Below are 23,243 nucleotides of genomic sequence, written 5' to 3'. Positions count from 1 at the left end.
AACATTATGACCAAAGAGAAACACAGAGATCAGAGGTGTTTAAATCACGGGGCACAGATTGATTTCTGGGATATTGTTCATAATTTGCGGGTGTTTCTCAAACGGAGGCTGTGTCCTAGTAAGGCTGCAGATCTCGACGGCCACGTCATCAAGCGCCTCTGAAGGCCGTCTCAGTTTGAAGGATCCTTCGTTTCACATCTTTAATTCAGCTCAATCACCCACAATCCTTTGCACACATTCACATTCATGAAAAAGACCTGCTGGAGAACGAGTCGGCCCTGAGCTTATCTGAGTTCATTATGAAATGTAAGACACAAATAATGTTTCCAGAGATGAAGGCACGTTATCTTTTAGTTTTGGTGTAAATGAATCACTCGACACTAAACTGCCAATAATGTGAGCCACTGGAGACACAGACGGCTGTCATTCACTGTATTGCATTCATAGAAAAGCCAGTTAATATAAAGATTTTTAATAGTCAGCTTTATTTATATAGTGTTTTTACAATGACGATTGTTTCAAAGCAGCTTCACCGTGTTAAACAGGAAAATATTGCAACCAAATTGGATTGGGCTGTACAGTTGCTCTGGAGAAAACGGTGATGTTATCTAGGCCTGTCACGATAACACATTTTGCTGAACGATAAATTGGCCAAGAAATTATTGCAATAAACGAAAATATTTTTGTTCTGAGAGAATTTTCTTCCAAAATAATGATATTGGCGTAATAATGCAGGTACACCTTTTCAAATATCAATAAACTTTTATTTCTTAAGACTGTTTAACACTGAAAGCGGAAATCATTTTAAATATCCACAATAAATGAACAAAACAACCAAAAACATTAAAAGCAATGGACTCTCAGTCTGTTAACAAAAAATACACTTGAATAAATACCAGAAACAATTAATAAAATGGATGAAAACTGCAACGGATGATTGTGTTTTAGGAGCATATTAACACTATAAAAAAAATTATAATCTTCCCAACTCAAAATTTTCTAGTGACTGGTCACATCTAAAATTTTCAATGGGCCCAAGGGAAATTCTGTAAATGTAATTTTATCAATTGTAGCAATAGTCTGTTAACACTGGCTCAATGAGAAATAATTCATTAAAACAATTAAAAAGAAATTAGTTTACCAACCCATGGTATTGGCCCAATTGTACATTTTAAATTGTAGTAGCATTCCTTTTTAGTTTTACCTAAACTAAAAATGTAATTTGGTAAATTTAGATTAGTAAAGCAACTTCACTGAATTGTTTATTCACTGTTGCCCCAAAAGAAAAAAAAGAAAAAATATATATATATATATTAAAAACTCAAACCATACTGCCACATGCTATTTACATTTAATCATTTAGCAGACGCTTTTATCCAAAGCGACTTACAAAAAAAGGGGAGAGTAATAGAAGCAACGAAACAAACAAGGCCAACAACCTGTAAGAGCTGTAAGAATCTCAGTTAATTAGCACTGTACAGTTTTTTTTTTACTATTTAATTATTTATTATTTATTTAATACATTTTATTAAATCTACAACAGTATTGTGAAAATACCTTAAATGCTAAATACAATGAACATTTCTGCACAGTAGACCTTAGTAGATAAAAATCTTAAAGGGATCCCCTGGTGTTGAGACTTGTATGGCTTAATATAACATAAACAATGTCTCTTACTGAATTATGTAGTAGAAAACCCATGAAAGATCTACGTTATTTAAAAAATCGATTTTATATTTGGACCATGGGCGGCGCCATTTTGTTTGCGTTCTAAGTTGATGACGTAGAATGGTTGCACTCCTCAATCAGCTGGCATTACCCGTAGCTATTTTTACCACAACGCAACTCGAAAATTGTTTCAGAGTTAAACGAAACCAATGAATTGCTTTGTAATTGTACTTAAAACACACTCAAACACACATGTGCACACAAAGTCACCTACACAAGTCACAAACAGATCGGCGGGCGCGCACACACACCTGACAGACTGCTCTCTCATTCGAGGTGTTATGGGCTGCTCTCGTCAGTCTCCACGACAGGGGCTGAATCTGAAATCGACCCCTATACCCTGAAATAGGGCATTGAAGGGACGGCCATTTGTAGTGTTGTCCGACACCATAGTGGACATGTTCGAGTGCAGTCATTTAGTCTCACGTTGCACCGCCATAATGAGTGTACAGCCGATTTACAAACAGCTGTCCGACTTCACGCACTCGTCTTCATTCACTCCTTCAAGTTGTATTAGTGAACAAAAGTAGGGAATGTTATTTTTGTCTTAAAAATGAAAGTTTGAGGTTAATTCACTGAGCTTGTGCTCAAACTTTAATGCACAAACCAATCCCATGCATCGATCATCACCAAAACATCCTGCCTCTCTTCCTCACGTCCCCTATCACATGGTCCTATACCTAGATAGTTTCCTCCATGGGCGAGGCTAGCCCCATTTTAGGGGTGCTTCAGCACCCCTAAAAAGGAGCTCAGCACCCCTAAAACTTGGAGTAAGAAATTGGGTTATTTAAAATGTTTTTTATACTTTTACACGGTTAAATAATGTCCAAAGCATACTCCGTAGTTTGTGGTTTAAAATATATGTGTTAAGGAGGAAAATGAAAACATCCCCGCATAGCAAATGGTGTCATCCTCTTCTCTTCTTCTACTTCTCCTCTGTACCTGCACCGCTCAGCACGACCGTCATCCAGCGCGAAACACACGCAGAGTGAGAACCTGTGATGTAACGTTAGTGTTGTGATCGGTTGAAAGCTTTCTGACACTTCTTTCCTTTTACCTTGAGTTGTACCGATTTCGAAACCATATCGGTGAGTACTGGAGTCAGTATCCTGAATCACCATGGTGGTACACCTATAATAAGTGTTTATTCTGACTACTTTAGTCCGGCGGGTCGCTGCCGCTGTGGAGTAGCACAGGACCTGAGTGACTCGTCCATAGTCATAAACGGAGAGAACAAAACAAAAACAAAAACAGAAGCGCGACAAATAAACTGCGTACCTGTGTAGTGCGTACATGTGTCACTGTTAAAGTTTATCGTTAATTTGATACTCATTTTAACTCGTCTTTTCTGGTTAGTCGTCATGGAAACATCAAGTCCTGGCGTTTGGAGTGAAACTCAAGCTTCTCTTGTCTTGTGAAATGAATTTGTCATTTAAAAAGTTTCTAAGCCCATAATAATAAAGACATTTAAAATGACACGCCTCTGTGTGCCTTTTGATCATATCCTTAGAATCTGTAAATGGTCTCATGGTCTCATTTTTGTGACATGACAGACTGACCTCAACTCTCCTGCCTACAATATATTTGTGTATGATTTTCAGTTCAAAGGGAAAGGGAGGGAGATGGTGAAGGAGAAAGGGAAAGGGAAAGGGAGAGCAAGCAGGAAGAATCAGGTGAGGAAACAACAACAATAAATTGACATATAGTGAATAGTGGCAAGCAAAACATTTACTATCCTGTGTATGTGTGTGTACTCCTATACAAACTTATTGGCATTAAGTAGCCTATATTACTTTTTTTTGTAACATTATTTTACACCATATTTTTTATAATAAAGGAAGAGGAAAACAACAGGGATAGTCCATAAGGGATGACAGGGAATTGACTAGTGAAAGAAATGAAGAGACTGAGGGAGTACAACATAGAGAGCACCAAGCAAAAGCAGCAGAGACAGAAGAGAGCTGTTCAGACTTAGGGGATAAGGACACTGGTCCTAAACAGTTAAAGCTGTCTCAATACCCTCATACTCAGTTTGGCACACAAAAAAAGAGCCTTTCAAGAACAGTGGTTCAAAAGTTTCAGATGGCTGGAATACTCAGCTAGACAAAATGCTGCTTTCCTTGTAGGCATGGGCGAGGCTAGCCCCTTTTTAGGGGTGCTTCAGTAAAAACTTGGAGTAAGAAATTGTGTTATTTAAAATTTTATTCTTTTACATGGTTAAATAATGTCCAAAACATACTCCGTAGTTTGTGGTTTAAAATGTATTTGTTAAGGAGGAAAATGAAAACATCCCCGCATAGCAAATGGTGTCATCCTCTTCTCTTCTCTAGGATACGTGTGTCTCTAGGTTGGTGGCAGTGGGGCTCATTGGGTGCTCAGCACCCCTAAAGCTCTGACCCTAGAATCGCCCCTGGTTTCCTCTGTTGGTCACATTAGGCATTGCAGTTAATCTACTGCATATCAACAGTCTATGATATCAACACAGGGAATAGTGAATGAGGGTTATGTATGCGCGCACGCAGTGCGTGTGTGTGTGTGTTCGCGCCGATCTGTTGGGGTGTGTGTGACTCTGTGAGAGAGAGAGTTTGTGTGCACATGTGTGTTTGAGTGTGTTTTAAGTACAATTACAAAGCAATTCATTGGTTTCGTTTAACCCTGAAACAATTTTCGAGTTGCGTTGTGGTAAAAATAGCTACGGGTAATGCCAGCTGATTGAGGAGTGCAACCATTCTACGTCATCAACCTAGAACGCATTTGCGCCCCCCATGGTCCAAAATGGCGCCGCCCTTGGTCCAAATATAAAATCGATTTTTTAAATAACGTAGATCTTTCATGGGTTTTCTACTACATAATTCAGTAAGAGACATCATTTATGTTATATTAAGCCATACAAGTCTCAACACCAGGGGATCCCTTTAAAAAGATAAAAATCATGCAATTCAGGATTCTAAGATACACAAAACTCATTAGACCTTAGACCTTACATTAACAAACCCACAAATATTTTAAAAACATGTATTATCAGTGTTCAGAGAAATTTCACTGACATTTTGGTATTTAGACTACATTTATGAAACTGCACTTCAGCAAATATTAACATAATATTTTAAATTATTTAAATGTTTAATATTGTTAGTGCAAAGATGTCAACACAACATAAAATGCAAGTAACAGGAGAGGGCGACTTTAAATATTCAGTGTAAATTTACTTTAATTAATTAATTAAAAATTTAATTTAATTCAATGCTTAAGCATAGCGAACATAACGTAATGATTATTTAATGGATTTATTAAAATTATTTATGAATGACAGGCAACACTGCAGTGACAAGGCAATCTTTATTTGAACGAATCATCATTATGTAGCCCAGTGTGAAATAAACCCCCCTGTCTTTAACCACATAGGCTACTAAAGACACATTAGCCTACATTGAATTCATTAAATTCAGTAATAGGCTAATAAAACATAAAAAAATAAAACAGTTGGAAGTTTCGTTTTTGGTGATTGTTTTCGTGAAATTAGACATGGAGTTTTTCAGGTTTATTAGGCTTGGAGGTGAAATGTTTCGCTTGCTTGTTGAGGTTCTAGATCTCAGATGTCAGTATGCCGTAGGGCTAATGTCAGCATGTCGTAGGGCTAATGTCAGTATGCAGTAAGGGCATGTCAGGCTAATGTCAGTATATTGTAGGGCTAATGTCAGTATGCCGTAGGGCTAATGTCAGTATGCCGTAGGGCTAATGTCAGCATGCCGTAGGGCTAATGTCAGCATGTCGTAGGGCTAATGTCAGTATGCCCTAGGGCTAATGTCAGTATGCCCTAGGGCTAATGTCAGTATGCCGTAGGGCTAATGTCAGTATGCCGTAGGGCTAATGTCAGCATGTCGTAGGGCTAATGTCAGCATGCCGTAGGGCTAATGTCAGCATGCCGTAGGGCTAATGTCAGCATGTCGTAGGGCTAATGTCAGTATGCTGTAGGGCTAATGTCAGTATGCAGTAGGGCTAATGTCAGTATGCCGTAGGGCTAATGTCAGTATGCCGTAGGGCTAATGTCAGCATGCCGTAGGGCTAATGTCAGCATGTCGTAGGGCTAATGTCAGTATGCCCTAGGGCTAATGTCAGCATGCCGTAGGGCTAATGTCAGTATGCCGTAGGGCTAATGTCAGTATGCCGTAGGGCTAATGTCAGCATGCCGTAGGGCTAATGTCAGCATGTCGTAGGGCTAATGTCAGTATGCCCTAGGGCTAATGTCAGCATGTCGTAGGGCTAATGTCAGTATGCCGTAGGGCTAATGTCAGTATGCCGTAGGGCTAATGTCAGTATGCCGTAGGGCTAATGTCAGTATGTCGTAGGGCTAATGTCAGTATGCCGTAGGGCTAATGTCAGTATGCCGTAAGGCTAGGGCAAGGCAAGGCAAGGCAAGTTTATTTATATAGCACATTTCATACACAATGGCAATTCAAAGTGCTTTACATAGAAAGGAATTAAAATAGGGCTAAAAAATGCATAAGAAAAAGAATACAATGTAAAGAGAATTAAAAATAATAAAATGACCAAAGAAAAGGACAGGTAAACTAAAAAAGTTATAAAAATATATATATATATTTAAAAAATGATGCATAGATAAGAGGGTGCAATCAGTCGGACGTACAGTGGCACAGTGCTCATTCAGTAAGTGCACAGCTAAACAGATGTGTTTTGAGTCTGGATTTGAATGTGGCTACTGTTGGAGCACATCTGATCTGTTCAGGAAGCCGGTTCCAACTACGGCTGGCATAATAGCTAAAGGCAGACTCTCCTTGCTTTGAGTGAACTCTTGGTATTTCTAACTGACTTGATCCTGCTGATCTGAGTGATCTGTTGGGTTTGTATTTAATCAGCATATCTGTGATGTATTGAGGTCCTAGCTCATTGAGTGATTTATAAACAAGTAGTAGAACTTTAAAATCGATCCTAGATGTAACTGGAAGCCAGTGTAAAGACCTGAGGACTGGTGTGATATGGTCATATTTTCTGGTTCTGCTCAGAATCCTGGCAGCAGCGTTCTGTATGAGCTGCAGCTGTCTAATGGTCTTTTTGGAAAGGCCGGTGAGAAGGCCATTACAATAGTCCACCCTACTGGTGATGAAAGCGTGAACCAGTTTCTCTAAGTCTTGTCTGGAGACAAAACATCTAATCCTTGCAATATTTTTCAGATGATAGTATGCTGATTTAGTTATTGCTTTGACATGACTACTGAAACTCAGGTCGGACTGTAAAATCACTCCAAGATTCCTGACTTGATTTTTTGTTATCAGACCTTTAGCCTCAAGATACGTGTTCACCTTGAGAATTTCATCTTTGTTTCCAAATGTAATGATTTCAGTTTTGTCTTTGTTTAACTGAAGATAGTTTTGACACATCCAGTTGTTAACTTCATCAATGCATTTGCAGAGGGAGTCAATGGGGCTGTAGTCATTAGGTGATAGTGCTAAGTAGAGCTGGGTGTCATCAGCATAGCTGTGGTAAGCAATATTGTTCTTTTTCATTATTTGGCTCAGTGGCAGCATATACAGGTTAAACAGGAGAGGTGCTAGAATTGACCCTTGTGGGACTCCGCATGTCATGGACATCCACTCAGACTTATGGTCTCCTATACTCACATAATAACCTCTCCCTTCTAAGTATGATCTGAACCATCTGAGGACCATCCCAGAAAGCCCGACCCAGTTTTCCAGCCTGTCTAGAAGTATGGTGTGGTCAACAGTGTCGAATGCAGCACTGAGATCGAGTAGAACCAGAATTGATGTTTTGCCTGTATCAGTATTTAAGCGAATATCATTTATAATCTTTATGAGCGCTGTCTCTGTGCTGTGATGCGGTCGGAAACCAGATTGAAAATTGTCAAAGAATCCGTTTGAGTTTAAGAATTTGTTTAGTTGATGGAAAACAACTTTTTCAATGATTTTGCCTATGAAGGGGAGATTTGAGATTGGTCTGTAGTTGCTCAGTATGGAGTTATCCAGATTTCTCTTTTTCAGAAGAGGCTTAACTATTGCAGTTTTAAGGGCGGTTGGAAAAGTCCCATAGAGAAGTGAGGAGATCACCACTTCTAGGAGATCTGCTTCCAGACAGTTAAACACACTTTTGAAAAAAGAAGTGGGGAGTGCGTCAAGGGCGCAGGTTGATGTTTTAAGATGCTGTACTGTGTCTTCTAAAATTTAACCGTCAATCGTTTCGAAATCAGACATAGTAATTTTCCGAGGGTTTGGTCTGATCTGACTGACCCCAGAGCAACTAGAGGATGTGCTGATCGCCTTTCTGATATTTTTGATTTTCTCTGAGAAGAAGGAAGCAAACTCACTGCATTTGCTGTCTGAGAGCATTTCTCTGGGAATGTGACTCGGGGGGTTTGTTAGTCTGTCTACAGTAGCAAAAAGAGTGCGCGTGTTGTTTATGTGTTTGTTTATAATATTTGAGAAGGTCTGTCTAGCTTTGCCTAGTTCAACATTGAAAGCATGAAGGCTGTCTTTATAGATGTTATAATGGACTACAAGTTTTGTCTTCCACCACTTTCGTTCAGATTTTCTGCATTGTCTTTTCATTATTTGAACTGCTGTTGAGTTTCTCCATGGTGCCTTTTGTTTGCCACTCTTTTTCCTGACTCTCAGAGGGGCAATATCATCAATTACACTCTTTACTTTTGAGTTAAAGGATTCAAGGAGAAAATCAACAGAGTCTGCAGATATGCTTGGTGTTAAAGATGAAGCCTTCATAAACAGCACATTAGTGTTCTCATTTAAGCATCTCTTTTTGACAGAGACAGATCTAGCTTCAATGGCAGGAGAGATTGATATGTCAAAGAAAATACAGAAATGATCAGACAGTGCCACATCCTTAATAACAATTGATGAAATGTTTAGACCCTTACTGATAAGTAAATCTAGAGTGTGTCCATGATTGTGTGTGGGTCCATTTACATGCTGTGTCAAATCAAAAGTGTTAAGAACGGTCATGAGCTCTTTTGTTGTACTGGATTCAATATTGTCTATGTGAATGTTAAAATCCCCAGCAATAGCAAAACAGTCAAACTCTGAGGAAATTATTGATAACAGTTCTGTAAATTCCTCAATAAAGGCTGGAGAGTACTTTGGAGGCCTGTAAACAATGATAAGCAGGATGCGTGGAGAACCTTTTAACACAATACCCATATATTCTAGAGACAAATAATCACCAAATGACACTTGCTTACATTGATAGAAATCTTTAAAAAGAGCAGCAACACCCCCACCTCTCCTAACAGCTCTGCAAACACTCATAAAAGTAAAGTTAGGAGGGGCTGCTTCATTGAGGACTGTTGCACTACAGTTTTCTTCTAACCACGTTTCATTTAGAAGCAAAAAATCAAGGTTGTTTGTGGTTATTAAGTCGCTGACTAGGAATGATTTGTTCTTAAGTGAACAGATGTTTAAAAGTGCTAACTTAACAGTATTAATTTTTTCACCCACATTAGTCTCAGTTTGACAGGTAACAGGCAGCAGATTATATTGGTTTGTTAAACGGCCTGACAAGGCCTTAGACTTTCTTTCACGTAACAGAACAGAGATGGAGAAAGAGGCAGGCACACTGGGTTCCCACTTGTTTTGTAAACATTTGATAAAGGTACTGTTATCATAGCGGGGACCCAAAACACATCACTGAGAGCTGGAATCAGATGTTTTTGGTTCACCTACAACAGATGGAGGAGGGTGTGGGCCCTGGCATTGTGACCGAAGAAATCTCACAGGAGGAGGGGGAGCTGGGCCCACAGGCTTTGGTGTGGGGCTCGACGCTTTTTGGTTGTTATCTGGGGGCTCGCAGCAATTGAGTGTGATAGTCTAGTTCCAACAAAAATCAGTTCCTCCATTTTCTCTGAGAAGCCCAGATGCGGGGATGCTGAAGAGAGGAATGACATGTCCGGTGAGAGGGGCTGTTGCTCTGGTGTTATCGGAAGTTGAAGTATGTTGTCCTGGCTTTGCTGTCCATTTTCAAGAAAGTCATCTTTAGGTGCTGAATCTTGGAGCAGTTCTAATCCTTCACAGTCTGTCTGTAGTGAGCTCTGTGGGCAGGGCTCAGCTGGTAGTGTGTCCATGAGCAAATATTGTGGCTGTGTGGAGTTCTCATTGTCCTTGTGGGATGTGTCAGCCGAGTGTCCATTCAGGAGCTGAAATGAAGTCCTGTGGTCATCCATACTCTGTATCAGGTTGAGTGGGTTAAAACACACAGCTGAAGGATGATGAAGGGAAAAATAAATATTGTCCTTTAGCACTCTTGCACCAAGTTTGTTTGGATGGAGGCCATTTGATGTAAACAGTTGTCTCTGACTCCAGAAGAGATTGAAGTTATCAATGAAGTTCACTCCATTCATGTTACAGGTTTTTTGCAGCCATGTATTAAGCCCAAGCAACCGTGAGAATCTATTTGTTCCTCTTGCTGGCAGTGGTCCACTGATGAACGGCTGAACTTTCAGTTTTCTAAGTGTTTCAAAAAGTTCATTGAAGTTCGACTTCATGAGTTCTGACTGCTCTCTCTGAATATCGTTCTTCCCCACATGAATGATTAGTTGATTTGCAGTCTTATGTTTCATCAGAATGTTCTCAATTTCCCTGTTTACATCAGAAATGGTTGCTTGTGGAAGCAACCATTAAGGCTAGGCAACCATTAAGGCAAGGCTAATGTCAGTATGTCGTAAGGCTAATGTCAGTATGCCGTAGGGCTAATGTCAGTATGCCATAGGGCTAATGTCAGTATGCCGTGGGGCTAATGTCAGTATGCCGTGGGGCTAATGTCAGTATGCCGTGGGGCTAATGTCAGTATGCCGTAGGGCTAATGTCAGTATGTCGTAGGGCTAATGTCAGTATGTCGTAGGGCTAATGTCAGTATGCCGTAGGGCTAATGTCAGTATGTCGTGGGGCTAATGTCAGTGTGCCGTGGGGCTAATGTCAGCTTGTCACGCAAAAATAAAGTTTTACAGTAACGGACGCGACTGTTAATGCCTTATTTGTAGTCGTAATGACCCGATTTATTTCGTGTTTTTTCTAGAATGGGTGACGTAGGCTATTACAAAACATTCAGGGGTACATGCCAATCAAATACAGACGTGACACAAATAACATGTTTAAAAAATATATTACTGACTTTAATGCGTTTTATTGACATCTAAAATACAACACAATTAGGCTATTTATTTAGGATTTTGTGTCCCGTCAGTGTAGGTGCTCGAGTCTGTCAGTGTAGGCGTCACGACCATCATAGACTGTAAAAAACGCACTTCACACGGCGACATGTTCCGCAACTCGGTGTCATGTCAGTGTCAGTCACGATAATGTCAGTGACATGACAATGAAGACCGCATGTGCCACGGATGTGCCAATACACGCATCATAGATACATTATCTGTCATTACATCATAACATATCGTTACCAGTGTTTACAGTGGCGGATTAATTTTGAACTGTAATCAAACTGACTGGAACTACCTGTGCATTAAACGGTTTTACTGCACACCTTCCAGCCAATCAGAATCGAGTATTAAAATAGACCATGGTATAATTACAAATATTTGAGCATGCTAAAGAGGACAATGAATGCACCATAGACCGTAAAAAAATATGGACGACGAGATATCATCCGTTTCCGCTTTGGACGATTTGAAGCTTTCAGGCAGCCTGCACAGCGCGGACATCTTGGGACCGAGTCTGCGCAGTAGAGAGCAGGAAGTAGAGCAGGAAGTACAGTCGCGATATCAAAAGCCCGCCCACACTCTCACAGATGCAGAACAATTCATTATGTTGGTGTGAAATAAACAGTTATGGAAATGTAGAAATTAAAGCTAAAGCTCCAATCTGCTCCCAAAAATCCCCAAAAAAGTCTGTTAGTGCCTCAGTGACAACTTCACTCAGAGAAGACGTCGATCTCAGCTGTCAATCATGACGGCACATCGGAGACGGATCTTGAAGTGGAACTGTTGCTGCTCACCACTTCAAGAATTCCCATTTTCATTCCAACTCTGTGATGCTCCAATGCCTCTGAACTCTGTAAAAAGTATAAAATAGCAATATTAATACTGATACTTAATAAATCCAGAACAATACAGAACATCATCTTCCCCCATGTTCTCGCTATATTATCTGAAGACTAAAATATGTTTTATTTGTCTGTGTTACAATACGAAAGAGATTCGAATCTGGATTGGCATGAGGGTGTGTAATTAATGACATTTTCATTTTGGGGTGAACTAACCCTGTATTGTCACAACCCTACTGGTCAGCTTACAAGGAAGGAATTTGATCAAGGAAGCTCAAGTATGCTTGCTCGAAATATTAGAACCAACAAGGTTCTCGCATACCTACTGTCTCATACATTTAACACAATCACAATATAGTTTGATAAAGTTATTTAGTTCAATAAATAGTAAATGAGATATTAGTATCGGGCTAAATTAGTTTATGAAAGGCTAAAGGCGTGAACACTGTTATTCTGAAAAATACAATGTTATGTAGGCTATGGAAAATATTGTAGCGCACAGACTCTTCATTGTGAAATTGCTGTTTGTTTTGCACCGGCAGTGATGGGGTTAACAAAGTAAGTTCGGTGGGCCGGCGGGACAGTCTTCATCTTCGTTCTGATTAAAAGTTCAGAAATAGGACTTCCGGTTGGAGCGGCGCCATGTAAAGACGTAGAGTTGTCGAGCTCCCCACAAACAACTTCAAATTCTGTTTTATATAGCTCTTATTTTATGTACTAGCATCCTAAAGCTGCCTTTGTGTGCAAGTAAGGGCTTAACAGTCGGTTTCAATCCAGTTTGAGCCACTTTTGAAGCGAAATGAACAAGAGCCGGAGTAACCGCAAAGATGCAGAATCTGCTGCTAGCACAAATGCTAATGTCGAACCCCAAACTACTTCAAAGAAGGACGCAACGAGCAATAACTACGTTGTTCTCCAAGCAATCAATTCACTCAAAGAGGACCTGATTGCAAAAATCTAAGAAAACGCTGCTGCCCAATCAGCTGAACTCTGCAGCCAAGTTGACCAGCTCCGGACCGAGTTACGCAATGCCGTGGAGCACGTCAATACCAGAGTGGAAGCAGCGGAGGAACGTGTGACTGGACTGGAGTCCGCGATGGGGGGATATTCGGACTCCATTACTACCCTTGAGAAGGAGTTTATCACTATGAAAAAGGAGTTGGCCATACTGAAAGAACGGAGTGAGGATCTGGAGGCGAGGTCACGACGCTCAAACATTCGCATTACAGGAGTAAAAGAGGGACGAGAGCACGGCAAACAGATAACTGAGTTTGTGGCCGGTCTCTTGAAAGAGGCCCTCAACCTCGAGAAAACTCCACTCTTAGGCCGAGCACATCGTACCCTTCGCAGCAGACCAACTGACGACAATGAACCACCGCGCGCCTTTGGGGTGAGGTGTCACTATTTCCCTGAAAAAGAAGACATTTTGAAGAAAGCCACGGAAATGAAGTTAGTCACTACAGTCCACGGCGATCGAATACGGATCCTCCTCGATTTCACCCAGATGGTGAGCAAACAGCAAGCAGCTTTCAACGAGGTGAGGAGCTTACTCCGCAATTGTGAGGGGGTTCGCTTTGGACTGAGATACCCTGCAATTTTGAGGATCACGACACGGGATGGGAAAGAGACAAGCTTCAAGGTAAAAGCTGGTAAAAGCTAAAGACTTCATTTTGAAGAACCTGACTAGTAAGGACAAGTGATGATCGTGCATACACCAGACGCTGGCGGTTGGCTAAACATGAGCAACAGGTTATTGACTGGGTAGTCCAAGTTTATATTCAGGTTATGTTACATTATTATGGTTACCCGATGTTAAATCTTGCTCATTGTCTGCGTATTATTTACCCTACGTTGATATTGAGTCCTGGGTAAGCAGCCGACGCTATATGCTATATAAACGCTGTATCTAGGGGGCACTACAAGCGGATGCGTGTTTTCCGTCTCTGACAACTGCGGCTCAATGTTTACTAAGGATTCTGGTTTGAAGAGCCTAGCCAGTGGAGGTGATCAGCAGCCGCGTGGCTAATGAAGATGGTTAGGGGATGCACCGTTGCTTTGGCTACGTTTAACGCCAATGCCGAACTTACAACTTTGACGGAAAGACGCTACTTCTAACAGCATCACCTTTTTGCTCGTTCTTCTAACTAACATATGTTCAATGTCATCACTTCTGGGGTTTGGGGTTCAGCTTGGAAGTTTAACTATTGTAAGAGCCTTATACTGTTCTTTTTCTAAGTGAGGGCTCACATGGGAAGCTATTTGGGAGTAGGGTTAACTGGAAGAAACTGCGGTTTCAAACGCAAGGATTAATAATATATTTTGTTTAATGTCAGTCTTTTGTTCTTTTGTGGATAATCATGCCTGTGTTGTCTGTGTGTTTAGGGACCCCAATACATCAGTGTTTTTTTTTTTCCTCTTTCTTCACAAAACCATGGCCTTCTTACTGCTGATGAATCAACATAAGTAGAGGCGAAACGAGGCTAGTCAGTTGGAATGTACGGGGGCTAAATCACCCAGTGAAACGAAACCAGGTATTCACCCACCTTAAAAATTTGAAATCTGACATAGTATATTTACAAGAGACTCATTTATTGAACAAGGACCATGTCAAACTACACAGAGGAGGCTTTACACAAATATACCATTCTAAATTTAATAGTAAGAGTAGGGGGGTTGCTGTTATTATACATAGGAACGTACAGTTTGTTGAAGAGGCCACTGTGATGGATAAAAATGGTCGATATGTAATAATTCAAGGCAAACTTTTCAACATGCCCGTGGTCATGGCCAATGTGTACGCACCCAATTGGGATAATGTACAATTTTTTAGTGATCTCTTCTCACTTTTACCCAGTCTTGACAAATATAATTTAATTTTAGGAGGAGATCTGAACTGTGTCCTACACCCAATTCTGGATCGCTCTAGTTCCACAATTATTGCAGAAAGTAAATCGGTGCAATGTATCAATTCATTTCTCCAGACATATGGTGTAAGTGACCCCTGGAGATTTAAGTATCCATCATCGAAACAGTTCTCTTTCTATTCACCGGTACATAAAACGTATTCCAGGATTGATTACTTTCTGTTGGACAGGAAACTACTCCCCCTAATGACACAAGTAGAGTATGGCAACATAGTTATTTCGGATCATAGTCCAGTATTACTAAAGCTTTGTTTCCCAGGTAATGTAATCCCCCAGCGTACATGGCGCTTAAACTCAAGGCTTCTGGCAGATGACTCTTTTGTTAAATTCATAGATGCTCAAATTGACTTCTTTCTCGAGACAACCGAATCCCCAGAGATAAGTTATAGTATTCTATGGGATACTTTGAAAGCATTTATAAGGGGACAAATTATCTCCTATCAAGCTAGCGCAAAAAAAGGAAATCAAAGCGGATTACAGAAATAATAAATAAAATAAATACAATTGATCAGTCACATTCAACATTGTCTTCTGATGACCTGCACAAGGAGAGACTCCATTTACAAACCGAATTTGACTCCCTGACTAGTGAGCATGCAGAAGATCTCTATTTGAAATCACGTCAGATTTATTATGAACACGGTGAACGGGCTGGCAGGCTCTTGTGCTATCAATTGAAACAATCTAGAGCAGAAGGTTTTATTCCGGCAATTGGAGACAGTGAGGACAACATTATTACAGACCAGCAGGGTATCAATGATCAGTTTAAATCTTTCTATGAGGCGCTATATACTTCTGAGGTGAGTGACATTAAGCGAATAGAGTTGCCATCAATTGATGAATCAGACAAATCCGCGCTGGAAGGCAATATAACAATTCTCGAGATTGACAGTGCAATTAAGAAACTAAAATCTGGAAAAGCACCGGGTCCTGATGGCTACCCAGCCGAATTTTATAAGAAATTTTCTGCCAAATTAACGCCTCTATTGAGTAAAGTATTTGAGGAAGTCCTTGATTCAAAGTCTCTTCCCTCAACCATGACACAGGCAACCATATCAGTCCTTCTTAAAAAGGATAAAGACCCACTTAAATGTGAATCTTACCGCCTGATCAGTTTACTTTGCTGTGACTATAAGATCCTAACCAAGGTGCTGGCGACCAGAATAGAGCCAGTCATGAGTACAATAATACATCCTGATCAGACTGGCTTTATTGCTGGTAGACAGTTATTCAGTAATCTCCGTCGCTTATTTAATGTGATCTACTCACCCAAAGATAATACTACTCCAGAGATCCTAATATCCTTAGATGCTCACAAGGCATTTGATAGAATTGAATATGACTACTTGTTTGCAACACTTAGAAGTTTTGGCTTCGGTCCCATGTTCTGTTCTTGGATCAGGATTCTATATACCAGGCCTCAAGCATTTATTCGAACAAACAATACAACATCTAAATGCTTTTCTCTCTCTAGGGGGACAAGGCAGGGATGCCCTCTGTCCCCATTGCTTTTTGATGTAGCTATTGAACCCCTCGCAATTATGCTAAGGAATACGGCTGGTCTGACTGGAATACAAAGGGAGGGACACAGGCATAAACTTCTGCTTTATGCGGACGATCTCCTCCTATTTTTGTCTAATCCAAATTTCTCTATACCAATTGCTCTTTCAATTATTTCTGATTTTGGGAGAGTTTCGGGATATAAAATTAATTTAACGAAGAGTCTTCTTTTTCCCATTAATGAAAAAGCACATCAATTGTCATTCCAATCTTTTCCATTTTCAGTAAGTCTTGACAAATTCCCTTATATAGGTGTGAGTATAACACGCAGGTATAAGGATCTATTCAAAAGCAATTTTAAGCCAGCATTAGAAAAGGCTAAAAAAGACATGGTACGATGGTCAACCCTACCCTTATCTCTGGCTGGGAGGATAAACTCCATTAAAATGACAATTTTACCAAGGTTCCTATTTTTATTTCAGACAGTGCCAGTCTTCATCTCTAAATCATTTTTTAAGGATCTGAGTAATTGTATTTCTATGTTTATTTGGGATAAAAAAAATCCTCGCATAAGGAAAGAATATCTGGAAAGGAAAAAAGAGGAGGGTGGATTGGCTATGCCAAATTTTTTGTATTATTACTGGGCAGCTAACCTTCATAAATTGACATTCTGGCTCTGTGATACATCGAGTGAGGAAGCTCCAGTTTGGTCACTTATGGAGCAGCATTCATGTAATCCAGTTTCATTGCGCTCGCTGCTCTGTGCCCCAATACCCCTAAGCAAATGTTATTCTACGAATAACCCATTTATTCGTACATCACTCAAAATATGGTCACAGTTCAGACTTCACTTTAAAAGTAAACAGGCTTTGCCCTCTGCACCTATCCTATCGAATCCTATGTTTCCTCCCTCCCTTATAGACTCTGCTTTTCAACTATGGTCCAGAAAGGGAGTCAAATATGTTAAGGACCTTTTCAAAGACGGCACCTTTATTTCATTCCAGCAGTTAAAAACAGATTTTGAGATCCCTCAGTCCAATTTCTTTAGGTATTTACAGGTCCGTAGCTTTGTCAAAAAACGTTTCTCTCCTTCTTTAAACCAACCAGATGGTGGCTGGATAGATGATCTGCTAAACATGGACCCTTCACTTAGGGGCATGGTATCAATCCTGTATGAGAACATCCAAAGAACCGCTTCCCCATCTCTCAATTGTATAAGGAGGCAATGGGAGGAGGAATTGGGATTGGAAATCTCAGATTTATCTTGGCAGTGGGCAATAAAATTGGTGCACTCATCTTCAGTATGTATTAGACATGGGCTCTTGCAGTTTAAGGTGCTCCATAGGCTCCATCTGTCTAAAAGTAAGTTGGCTAAAATATATCCAGGGTTAGACTCGATGTGCCCCAGATGTAGTCTTGAACCAGCAGATCTGAGTCACATGTTCTGGGGATGCCCCAGATTAACAAAATTCTGGTCAGACATTTTCAGAACATTTTCATTTATATGCAAGAAAGATCTCGATCCGAATCCTCTGTCTTCCATCTTTGGTGTAGTGCCAGAAGAAATGCATCTAACCACTAATCAAATAGAGCTCATCGCCTTCTCCACTTTATTGGCTAGACGCCTGATTCTTCTTAGTTGGAAAAAGGCAATGCCCCCATCTCATAAACACTGGGTGAAAGAGGTGATGTCATATCTCAAACTTGAACACCTTAAATATACTATCCGAGGTTCCTCTGGAAGGTTTTATGCGGTTTAGCAGCCCTTTTTATCCTATTTTGAATTTTCATTAGGGGTGGAATAGTATAATCCCCCCCCCCCCCCCCCCGGGTTAGTATATTATTATATAATTTATTTATTTATCTGTCTTTTTTTTTTTTTTTTTTTTTTTTTTTTTTTTTTTTTTTGGTTGTTGGGGTGCGTCTGTGTGGGTATGTGTTAAGATGTGGTATATGGATCTGAATTAATGTTGTATGTATAAATGTTGCATAAGGAAAATCAATAAAAACATTTGTATAAAAAAAAAAGTTCAGAAATAGAGCTTCCATTGTCTGTCATTTTTCAGACATTACAATATACTATGTCCTCCTCGAGTAAAACATTCGGAGAGTCGTTAATTCGTTTAACCTGCTAGTGTACTGGCCGCAGTAGTGTAACATTAATGCCCATGTTTTACGGTTTTATGCTGAAACATTGAGACCTGCACTCGGTTTAACGTAAACAAGACTTAATAAATACATATTTCAGTACTCACCATAACTTAAATGAAGAACAATCAGTTTGGAAATGATGTCTGAACTTCTGTGGTCGTACTTCAGCGTCTCCTCACTCTCCCGCACACATTTGAATCCGCGTTGGATCCAGCGCTGTCTCTCAGGTGGATGCACGTGTCTGGTTTGCGCATGCGTTTTTTTTCTCCGCAAGGCTTGTTCGGCAAACACAGATTTTTAACTTTTACTTACTGAATTGGCTGAACACAATTTAATATGTTCAGTGAATCTGTTTTTTTATTTTACCTTTACACCATAAGCTAAAATTACCCCAATGCATCTTTTTGTTTGGGGATAATTATTTGAAAGCAATTTGTTGAGTCAATATTTAATTGTCAGTTTCCACAATTCTTCAATAATTTGTTTTTTTCAGTGAAGGGCGGCACGGTTCACCAAACCCACGGTTCGGTTCTGATCACGGTTTTAGGCTCACGGTTTTCAGTTCTGTACGGTTCTTGATGTTGTTTTTTCTTTTAATCGTTAACACTCCAGAAATTTTCTTCATCATATGATATTATCCACAATTTAGGATACAGTATTTAAAAAATCGTTATATCATGTAATCATGCACAAACTGAACTTGACTTGACCATCTCTGAGGAAAGCTAGGTGAGATATTAGGTGAGACAGCAAGAGAGAAGACATCGATGACATGCTTTTCATTTATTTGGTCAAAAAGGAGAATGTTTATTGCTATCTCTACAGGAACGTGTGTGCCTTTAGCACACAAAGATTGAACTGAAGAATTAACTTGCATTTATCAAACTGCCAACTTCAGTGTAGCTTTAAGCCTTGTTTAAACTCCACACGAGACCCCATTTCGCTTGGCGGTGTGCACGGCAAATTTTGTAACTGCGTGCGGCTCCGCAACCGAAGAAGCTCGAGTTCCAGGCGAATCTGGCCGAGCATGACGTCTCATCACGCCGGAACCCAGTCTGCGTGTTTAGTATACACACATCCGGCAAAAACACTGAAGTAAAGCAGCACCACCGTGCCTTGCTGCTGAGTTTTGGCCACTGCCTGACATCATATACCCAATGTTCCCTTTCACCAGACATTTCATTTCATGAGCAGGATCCGCTTTCATTGAAATGTCACTAGAGGGCGCCGGCAAGTGTCACACTGTCACACTTCACAGGCACACAGTAATGGCGGCAGGCAAGATGGCGGCGCCCATAGAGTTCACGGCGGATGTGTGTATAAACACCTTCCCAAACGGATGAGGCGCAGGCACAGTCAGCGAGAGAGAAGAGGAAAACAAACAAGAATGCAAATGGAAATTATCACGGCCGGAAAAATGATCGAGCTCGTTTATTTTTATTGTGCCATTTATTGATTTATTGACTATTGCGACAGGCCTAATGTTATCAGCTCATTTCACACCATAGAGTTTGTGGCCTGACCATTATTCACCTCTGATAGTAATTATTATTTTTATTATCATCATTAATAATTCACTTATTTTTTATCTTTATGTTCAAACAGTGGCAGAGTAAACACAGGAGATGAAGTTCTTCAGAAGCTGCTGCCTGTGGTTACAGCAACTAGATCAGCTGAGTAAGTGTGTGTGTCAGGGGCGGAGCGGGGGGGTGGCTAATGGGGCTTAAGCCCCGAATGTTTTGTCAAAAGCCCCGAATCTTTTAGTAAAATAATAATAATAATAATAATAATTTTGTTTCATTTCCTCTCAGTCTTTCAGACTAGAGCGGCAAAAAATGAAACAAAAGCTCCTTACCGTGTGTGTGTGTGTGTGTGTGTGGCACTCGGCAAATGCGTCGCTCATCACTCAGCTTGTTTGCCAATACCAACTGCCAATAAAAACTAAGGAAGAAGAATATACATCTTCTTCTTCGTCGTTGTCATCAGGGATTGGCGGGCTTTTGTATTTCACCGGCGTCGTAGTTAACTATAGTTAACATGGACACTACACATTTTTTTAAAAAGGAACACTAAACCTCACCGGCCAGAGAGAGATTCTGCGTCAGACGAAAGTGTTGCATGTTTGTGAATCCGCTGTTGTAACACTTGAGTTACATGACTGTATTGCTGGCTAGCTAGAGTTAATGTTAGGTTTTACTTATTAAGGCGAGACACGACAGGTGAAAACAGTAAATTTTGAGATTTTGGGCCAGTTTACTCCCTAACATGTAAGCTTTCATGTCACAATAAAAAAGGCCACATTACACATTTAAGGTGGTTATTTCATTATATTTTGTCACCGTGCGCCTTTAGATTTCTACCTGAAATCATCCAAAGTTACTCTAACGCGAGCTCCCGTGCCGTCTCCATTCACAGAAGCATGTCATGCCTGGTGTCATTATAAAGCTCTCAGTCTCACACACAGCGCTGTCTAATCCAAATATGGGCATTTCCTTTGTAGAACTAACCAACCGCGAAAGTTTGCAGCCGAAAACAACATCTGATTGGTAATGGATTCTGATGTAGCAAATCTGTCAGCTAAGCACAAAGTAAACCAAACTGAACTCTAAAGATTAATAATAATGTTAACACCAAATTCCAATTTCACCTATGCAGGCTAACTTAAACATAGTCAGATAATGGTTGCCTTTTTTATTTGCCAGGGGTTAAAATGAGTCATCCTTAACATGTTTGGTGTTTTGGATTCACTACAGCTGGAGAACAGTTAAATACCAAACAGGTTGTAGGCTCTACTGGGTGAATTATTATTATTTATTTTTTTACTGAGTAACTTATTTTCCCAGATAGTATATAGATATATAGATATGTATATAGATTTTTAGGCATTCTATTATCTCAAACAGCCTGAAAAATAGTGCATTTAGCTGATGTAAATGGAAAAAAATCTCCCCGGGGGAGTATGCCCCCGGACCCCCCTAAGTTTGGGCTAAGCCCCGAATGTTTACATCATCTGGCTCCGCCCCTGGTGTGTGTGTGTGTGTGTGTGTGTGTGTGTGTGTGTGTGTGTGTAGCTCTAATGTGCTGTAATGTGTGTGTGTGTGTGTGTAGCTCTAATGTGCTGTAATGTGTGTGTGTGTGTGTGTGTGGCTCTACTGTGCTGTAATATGGTGTGTGTGTGTGTGTGTGTGTGTGTGTGTGTGTGTGTGTGTGTGTGTGTGTGTAGCTCTACTGTGCTGTAATATGGTGTGTGTGTGTGTATGCAAGTGTGTGTCTAAATCTAATGTGCTGTAATATGGTGTGTGTGTGTGTGTGTTTGTGAAGCTCTACTGTGCTGTAATATTGTGTGTGTGTGTGTAGCTCTTCTGTGCTGTAATATGGTGTGTGTGTGTAGCTCTACTGTGCTGTAATATTGTGTGTGTGTGTGTGTGTGTGTGTGTGGGTGGCTCTACTGTGCTGTAATATGGTGTGTGTTTGTGTGTAGCTCTACTGTGCTGTAATATGGTGTGTGTGTGTGTGTATGCGAGTGTGTGTGTAAATCTAATGTGCTGTAATATGGTGTGTGTGTGTGTGTAGCTCTACTGTGCTGTAATATTGTGTGTGTGTGTGTGTGTGTGTGTGTGTGTGTGTGTGTTGAGTTTGCTGCTCAACCCCCCACTAGTAATTTACATTTCAATGCATGAAGACTCTCACAGGTGAGACACAGAACCTCACTACTGTTACCTCTGTCCTAGACCAAATACACTGCCAAAAATAAATTGAAATTACATGATGAAATGAAATTACAATCGCTAGGACACATTTCCCAATATTTAGGAGAACTGAGTGAGGAGTTTATAAATTTGTTAACCAACTTTCAGCTTCACAGCAGTTAATTTTACATTTACAAATCAACTCATTCTTCCAGAGCACTGGCAGCACAGGTTTACATCAACACTAACATCAGGAACATTATACAATTAAAATGTCTTTACAAAACTAGAATGACACTCTACTGCTTATAATTCACTGCATGCTTACAGTACAGTACAACATTATTCCTAAGTCTCCTCTTTTGAAAGGATGGTAATGGACTAACACTTGTGTTGGTGTTCAGTTTCATCAAAGTTGCTTTGATAGTGTTTGATTTTTTTAGCAGGATAAATTGCATTACAATATTACTGTATACATGTTGTAAATTGCTGTCTCATTCAGTTTTGTATTATGTTATTGTTTTGTCCATAAATTTAACACTTATATTAAACAGCATGTAAGGATGTGCGAATTGGCCTGTGTAGAACAAAGTTTTGATTGTGTTTGTTTCAAAGTGAGAAAAGATTTCAGGTAAATTGAAAGATGTTGCCATTGAATGCATGTTGTGCTAAAGCAATGTTGATCCACAATTAAGCTGTGATATAAATGTTCTTTTATAAAACATGTCTCAATAATAAACACACTTTTGCAAAACTCTTCACACAGTGATCACAACTTCAGTATGTGCAAGCTAAACTGTGGATCATTGGCACTTGATTTGAGACATGAATTAAGTGTTTTGTTGGTTTTTGTGGAGTTTGAATGTGAAATAACTGCTGTGAAGCAGAAAGTTGGTTTGGAGAACTGTGTGAAGGATTTTGAAAATGACCAAAGTATTGAGAAATGTGGCCTAGCGATTGTAAAAACTGTAATTTAGTTTAATTTGGCAGGGCAAATCCCAGCATCTTCTCTAGTTTATTTGAGAATGGTTCTGCCACATTGGTAGTATGAGCTCTATTGGCCTGTGGTTCACAAACTGGTTTTTCAAGTCTTCCCTTATTGAAATGTAAATTGTGAGTGGGGGGTTGTGGGGGTTGAGGAGAGAAACACACAGGCGTCGTGATTTACTATCTAACAGGGGACCTGAGTCAGTGTGTGTGTAACGTAATC

General features: G+C 40.1%; 1 protein-coding gene across 1 annotated transcript in view; it reads left to right on the top strand.

Moving 5' to 3' along the window:
- LOC137084577 (NACHT, LRR and PYD domains-containing protein 12-like) overlaps positions 1–23,243 on the top strand; it is a 391,414-nt gene that overhangs the window by 282,256 nt on the left and 85,915 nt on the right. The gene's annotated exons all lie outside the window — the stretch shown is intronic.

This window comes from Pseudorasbora parva, chromosome 8, assembly GCF_024679245.1.
Source record: "Pseudorasbora parva isolate DD20220531a chromosome 8, ASM2467924v1, whole genome shotgun sequence".
Classification (NCBI taxonomy): domain Eukaryota; kingdom Metazoa; phylum Chordata; class Actinopteri; order Cypriniformes; family Gobionidae; genus Pseudorasbora; species Pseudorasbora parva.
This window is presented reverse-complemented; position numbering and strand designations above follow the sequence as displayed.